The following is a 7,395-nucleotide window of genomic DNA, read 5'->3' as shown; positions in this document are numbered from 1 at the left end:
AGAGCTGCCATAAAAAGTACCATTCTACAAATATTACTCCCAAACTGTGTGACTTAGGAATGTCACAGCTGGTAAATCTATTATGTGAACAAAAATGAACTCAAATCCTAGCAAACTGTAAAATGCTTCTTCCACTCCCAACCACACACTGAAACTCCTTTCCCTTCTCATTTGAAGAGGCCTCCACCAGCTTATAGTGGCCCCACAGAGCCCAACAAAATCAGCTGATGTTGATTGTGGGAAACAGAAAAAAGGCAGGCAGGGAGGGAGGGAGGGAGGGAGGGAGAGAGGGAGGAAAGAAAAGAAAAGCTGATTGCTTCCTAATGCTTACAAGTGTCCAAATGTGATGATATGTTTCATATTGCTCAGCAGAGGGGCGTACCTCTGCTGGTGAACTTCTTGTTCTGGCCAAGTGAGTTAGTCTCGATGGAGCTATTAATTTATACAGGCAGATCTGAGTCAGTGTCGTTCTGACAAAGTAGGTGCTGATACCAAGAAACAGAGAATCCATCTTAGAAAAAGAAATCAACACCTGTAACAGATCAGTGGTTCTCTACTGGGGGGAGATTTTGTCTCCTTTCGGGGACATCTGGCAATGTCCGGGGATATTTCTGGTTGTCACAGCTGGGGTGTGGGGGTGCTACTGGCATCTAGTGGGTAGAGGTCAGGGGTACCGCTAAACATGCTGTAATGCACAGGAAAGTCCTCTCTCCCCACCTCCCCACCCCACTGAACAAAGAATTAATTGACTCAAAATGTTGATTAGTGCCTAGAACTAGAAATCCTGTGATATATTAAATATGGCCCCAAATGTTTTGCCATTTCTTCCATCAAGAGATGGAGTGCTTCCTGCTGTGGCTGGCCTGGACCAATTGAAGACAGTGGAAGTGATGTTCCCATTCCAGAGCGGAGGTCCCAAGATGCCTTTTAGCTTCCTCCCGTGCTCCCTGCGACCATCTGCCAGGTCACCTCAGGATGCTGCCCTGAGACCATCATGCCAGGAAGAAGCCCAAGATGAAAGATCAAGTAGATAGAAATACCCGTCTGTCCCAGCTGTACGCACGAGGTCAGCAGATGAGTCCCTACCACCTCACAGCATGCTGAGAAAGAATAACTAGCTCTTTCGTGTCACTAAGGTCTGGCTGGTATGCTACGCAGCCATTGGTAACTAATTTGGGGATATGCGGAGCTTATTTTCTCCAGCATTCTCCGAGCGACGGTCCACCAGATCTTTACCAGAAACCTACCAGAAGTGGTCCCGGAGAGGACAGCAGCTAAAGCTACTGCTTCTTTGCCTTCAGTGATGAAACCAAACCAGTGAAATTCTGGGGAAAACACTCTTCACTAGTGAAAACATTCTAACCACCACTGGACCCTGCTCTCTCTTTCCACTCAAGTCAGTATCAATCGGGGTATGCTGAGGGGAGAGAAGAGGATAGGAAAACAAATAACAGCGCAGAATCGAGAATCTCCATCAAACCATTATGTGGTTACATCCTTCCTGCATTCCGTGGCTTTCTCTCTGGAAAACCCCAGGAGAGACAGACATTCTACTCGCGCACACCAGGAGAACGAGGGGACTGCAGGCCTCAGGACGTCCGTCCTCTGCGGCCACTCCCACCCAGGTAAACCATACACGCAGCAAGATGCCAAGGACCAGCCGTACGCGGCGTGAGGGGGGCTGGGACTGCAGAGGGGCAGGGCCGGTCTTCCGCACTCTGCAGGCAGAGGATTATGGCCCACTGTGGCTGACAGCACTCCCCTCTGTCCTCAACCTTACTTCTCTCCCTTTCCTGCCTCCTGGGCCGTTGGGTCCTGCTTGCCCCAAATCATGCAGCCAGGAAATCAGATTGCAGGGTTCCCTCCACCGCAAGCTCCAGGCACTGGTCTCTGTAGCCGGAAGCAGGGCTTGTGGGGAGCTGTAGGTAAGCTGCTGCATCATGACATGAGCATCTTCTGGAGCTTGGGGCGCTGTGGTAGAACGAGGAAGCCTCAGCTTTGGGAAGAACTCACTACATGGCGCCTCCGCAGGAAGCAGGGTTGACTGTAGTCTGTGCGGAGCGTCAGCCCCCTCAGAGCCACCCCCGCTCTGTGTTCTGGGGCTTGTGCAGGAGACCTGGGAGCCTCGGTCTTTCCCAGAGCTGAGGAGGGGCCGGGGGAGGCAGGAAGGAGGCTCACTGCTGTGGAGCAGGGGCAGCTGGACCACGTCCTGGAGGGAGTGAGAGCTACAGGCATGTCTCCTCCCAATCCTTCCTGGCACCTGGGATCAGGTGGCTTTTACTTTCCTTTCGCATCTGGGATTCGCCATACTGGCTACACATTGGAACTGCCTAAGAATTTTTTTTTTTTTTTTTTTAATGCTGATATCTGGACCCACCCCCAGAAAGTCTAACAGAAACTGCCGGGGGAGGAATCCTGGCATCAGTAGCTCCTAATGTGCAGGTATTTGTTTGTTTGTTTGTTGGAGGGACGCTACTATTCTTTCTTTCTTCTGGGTTGAGGCTCTCGCCTTCTTCAGTCCCTGGACAGCTCACTGTGGGCTCCACCCTCAAGTTAGCACGGGGGAAAAAACTCACAAGCATCAGCGCCCTCTGGTGTCAGTACACTGTACGGTTCCAAAGGAAAACATTTTATCACGCAGGTCATTGCCACTGAAGAAAAATTAGAAGATACAGATACACAGAAAAAAAATGCATAAATAACCTGCACGGCTCAATGTTAATGACTTGGGTATATAGTCAAAGAATTTTTGATAGATTTTGTTCTTTACAAAAATGGAATTAGGTTGTATAGGCTGTCTTGTTAACCTTTTACTTAGTATACTATGAATGCATTTTGATGCAAATAAATTTAATTATATACCATTTTAATTGCTTATATAATTGAATGGTATTTCACATGCAATAATAGTAAAAATATGTGACATTTATTGAGCACTTAGTGTATGCCAGGAACTATGTGATGTACTTGACATGGCTAATCTCATTTGATATTCACAACACCCCTATAAAGTAGGTATCATAATTATTCTCATTCTGTAGATGAGGGTATTGATGTTATAGAGGACTGATAATTTTTCTAAGTGGTGGAACCAGAATAAGATATAAACATTTTATTCTGTTGCCATTGTTATCATATTAATAGTTGTTGTTTCCTTTGGGGATCATAAATTGTATTGTGTAACACACACACACACATACCTGTGGTCATAGATCATTTCCTTACTCCTTATGCTAGGACCCTGTATGAATTCACAGATTAAGGGGTATTCATTTTAATTATCTTACATCTATCACCAAACTTTTCTCCAAAGATATTCTACTACACTCTCAGTGGAAGGCTAACAAACATGTGCTTGTGTATTCTTGCATGTAAACAATTCCTCAGCTTTACTTTCTAACACAGTACACACACAAACACACACACACACACACACACACACAAAAGCTTTTTAGGATCTCAGTAATTTTAAGAGTGCAAAGGATTCCTGAGACCAAAAGTTGGAGAACCTCTGCACTGAGTACATTTATATGGGAGGCAACCCCCATCACCCCATCTCCTACCCACCTCTATTTGGTCCACAGACTGTCCCTTGGCTGCAGGAAGATCCTGACATTATATATAAAAAACTCTGAAGACTCCATCAGAAAACTATTAGTACTAATAAATGAATTCAGTAAAGTTGCAGGAAAGAAAAATCAATACACAAAAATCTATTGTTTCTATATACCAATAACAAACTACCAGAAACAGAAATTAAGAAAACAATACCATTTACAAATGCATCAAAAAGGATAAAATACTTAGGAATAAATTTAACCAAGGAGGTGAAAGACCTGTATACTGAAAACTACAAGACACTGATGAAAGAAATTGAAAAAGATACAAATAAAGGAAAAATATTCCATGATCATGAATTAGAAGATTCAGTATTATTAAGAGGTCCATATTACCCAAAGCAATCTACAGATTCACTGAAATCCCTATCAAAATCCCAGTGTCACTTTTCAAAGAAATAGAGCAAATAATCCTAAAAAGTTGTATGGAACCAGAAAAAAATCCTGAATAGCCAAAGCAATCTTGAGAAAGAAAAACAAAGCTGGAGGCATCATTCTCCCTTACTTCAAACTATATTACAAAGCTATAGTAATTAAAACAGTATGGTATTAGCACAAAACAGACACATAGATCAATGGAACAGAACAGAGAGCCCAGAAATAAGCCCATGCAAATATGGTCAATTAATTTATGACAAAGAAACCTTTCCTAATGGGGAAAGGACAGTCTCTCCAATAAATGGTGTTAGGAAAACAGCCACATGCAGAAGTATGAAACTGGACCACTATCTTACACCATACACAAACATTAACTCAAAATGGATTAAAGACTTGAATGTAAGATGTGAAACCACAAAACTCCTCGAAGAAAACATAGGTAGTTATCTCCTTGACATCAGTCTTGGGGATGATTTTTTTAATCTATGCCAAAAGCAAAAACAACAAAAGCAAAAATCAGTAAGTGGGACTACATTAAATTAAAAAGCTTCTGCACAGCATAGCAAACCAACAACAAACTGAAAAGGCAACCTACTGAATGGAAAAAAATATTTGCAAATCATATATCTGATAAGGGACTAATACTCAAAATATACAAAGAACTCATACAACTCAATAGAAAAAAACAAAAAAATCTGATTAAAAAATAGACAGATGATCTGAATAGACATTTTTCCAAAGAAGACATACAGATGGCCAACACATATTGACATGAAAAGATACTCAATATCACCAATCATTAGGGAAATGCAAATCAAAACTACGAGATAGTACGTCACACCTATTAGAATGTCTATTATCAAAAAGATAAGAAATAAGTGTTGGCAAGGAAGTGAAGAAAAGGGAACCCTCCTGCACTGTTTGTGGGAATGTAAATTGGCCACTATGGAAAACAGTATGGAGGGTCTTCAAAAATTAAAAATAGAACTACCATGTGACCCAGCAATTCCACTTCCAGGTATTTATCTGAAGACAAAACAAAACCACTAACTGAAAAAGATATCCACACCCCCACATTCACTGAAACATTATTTATAATAGCCAAGATACAGAAACAACCCAAATGTCCACCAATGGATGAATGGATAAAGAAGATGTCGTATATATATGTACACACAAACACACACACACACACACACACACACACACACACAGTGGAATATTACTCAGCCATAGAAAAGAATAAGTCATGCCATTTGTGACCACATGGAAGGCCCTCAATGGCATTATGCTGAGTGCAATAAATCAGACAGAGAAAGACAAATATTTAATATGATATTATCTCTCTTATGTGGGAGCCTTGAAAAAAAGAACTCATAGATACAGAGAACAGACTGGTGATTGCCAAAGACAGCGGGGGGTAGGGGGGGATGGGAGAAATGGGTGGAGGGAGTCAAAATATGGAAAAAAATATGGTGCATTACTGAGCAACAAAACAAAAAACCCCAGCAATTGTTTAAAAAAATGCTTGCAGTGCATAAGCTCAAAGGACTTGTTTTGTATAAATTACATGAACAGCCAATTGCCTCATAAATTATAATTCTATACCAGCATTGAATGTCAGACTTTATTCTAGCTTTGTTTATGTCTTTTTGTTCAAAAAAAGTATGTCATTTTATGAAGACTTAGTAATGCTGCAGAAAATTTACTGACCCTTAAAAATAATGCATTTTCTTAAATAACAATAACAACAGCTTTCAGAAATACTCACTTTGAACTTTATACCACCATCATTGAAACTAGGCAGAATTTAAAATTACAAAATAAACTATCAATTATGGAGAGGAAATTAATTTTAAACAATAATGTATGGTTCTGATAGGTTTACCTTTAAAAAATCAGAATGTTGTATTAAATAACTTTGTAGAAGTCAACTGGTATGTGATTCAATATCAACATTCAAATGTTAATTTGATGTCTATGTAAACTGTTCCCTTTTAAGAAATTATAAGCCACACTGCAAAATTTATGTACTATTTTCCTTGTTGAAAAAGAAATTGAATTTGTCATTACTCCAGATATTCCCACCCCCAATTGCAACTCTTCTTCCCACCTCCTTAAGGTGACCAATCTCTTTTTTGTTTTAACCATTACCCTGCTTTTCTTTTAGTTTTATCACCCATGCATGTGCTTCCTCAAACACATTGTGTAGTGTTGTCTTATTGAACTTACAAATATGCAATCATATGGAATGGATTTTTCTGAATTTGTTTCTTATAAGCACACACCATTATGTTTTAAGGATCATACATGGTATTGTGTGAGGCTATAGTTTATTCAGTTTCAGCTGTGTGCATATAGTCCTTCTTGCAACTGTACCAAAATTTATCTATCCATTGTGTTGATGGACATTTGCATTATTCCCAGTATTTGTGCATTGTTTATATACCCATTCACTCATTTATGCTAGCACGATCAATACTTTTGTGAGTGTGTTTCCCAGTGCACACGTGCAGGACTTTCTAGGAGTGGAACTGCAGCCCTGTATGCATACATATTTTGTTTCCCCAGGCAATGCCAAACTGTTTTCCAAAATGGTTATACAAATATACACTCCCATTACAACTGACGAAAGTTCCTTTGGCTCCACATCCTCATAATACTTGGTATTTTGCTTCTAACTTTTTCGCCAATCTGAAGATTGAGAAAGAAAATAATATTGGGATATTAATTCTGATTTGCCTAATTAATAATAAGGTGGAGGAGTATCTTGTCGTTTGCCTATGATCTGTTGTATTTCCTTCTTGGTGGAATGCTTGTTCATGTCTGTAGCCCATCTCTTTAGGCAGCAACTAAGCATTCTGGATAATCTTTTTTTGTCTATTATGTACGTGGTAAATTTCTATTCCCAGTCTGTGGTTGGTATTAACACTCACTTTTTGATGTCTTTCCATAAACAGAAGTCCCTAATTTTAATAGAGTCAAATTTGTCAAAGCCCACTCAATTTTATTAGTGATTGTAAGAATATACAGATTTCCTATTTCTTCTAGAGTCAGTGCAGCAAGTTTATTTTAAAATTAATCCATTCCATCTAAATTTTCAAATTATTGGGCTTAAAATGGGCCATAGTAATTCTAAACTATTAAATCTCTGAAGTGTCTATAGTTAAATCCACCTTTCATCCTAATATCTTACTTTCTCTCTCCTTGATTAACCTTTACAGAGGCTTCTCTGTTTTATTCATCTTTTTCAAAGAACCTACTTTGGGCATTAATTCTCTCCTTTATAATTGTTTTTTATTTCATTAATGGTTTCTTTTAATCTTTATGATTACTTTCTTTCATTAGATCTCCTTTGGGATTAATTTGCTGTTTTTGTTTGTTTTTGTTTCTTATGTTG

Source organism: Balaenoptera acutorostrata, chromosome 13 (genome assembly GCF_949987535.1).
Source record: "Balaenoptera acutorostrata chromosome 13, mBalAcu1.1, whole genome shotgun sequence".
Taxonomy (NCBI): domain Eukaryota; kingdom Metazoa; phylum Chordata; class Mammalia; order Artiodactyla; family Balaenopteridae; genus Balaenoptera; species Balaenoptera acutorostrata.
Note: the sequence above shows the minus strand (reverse complement) of the source record.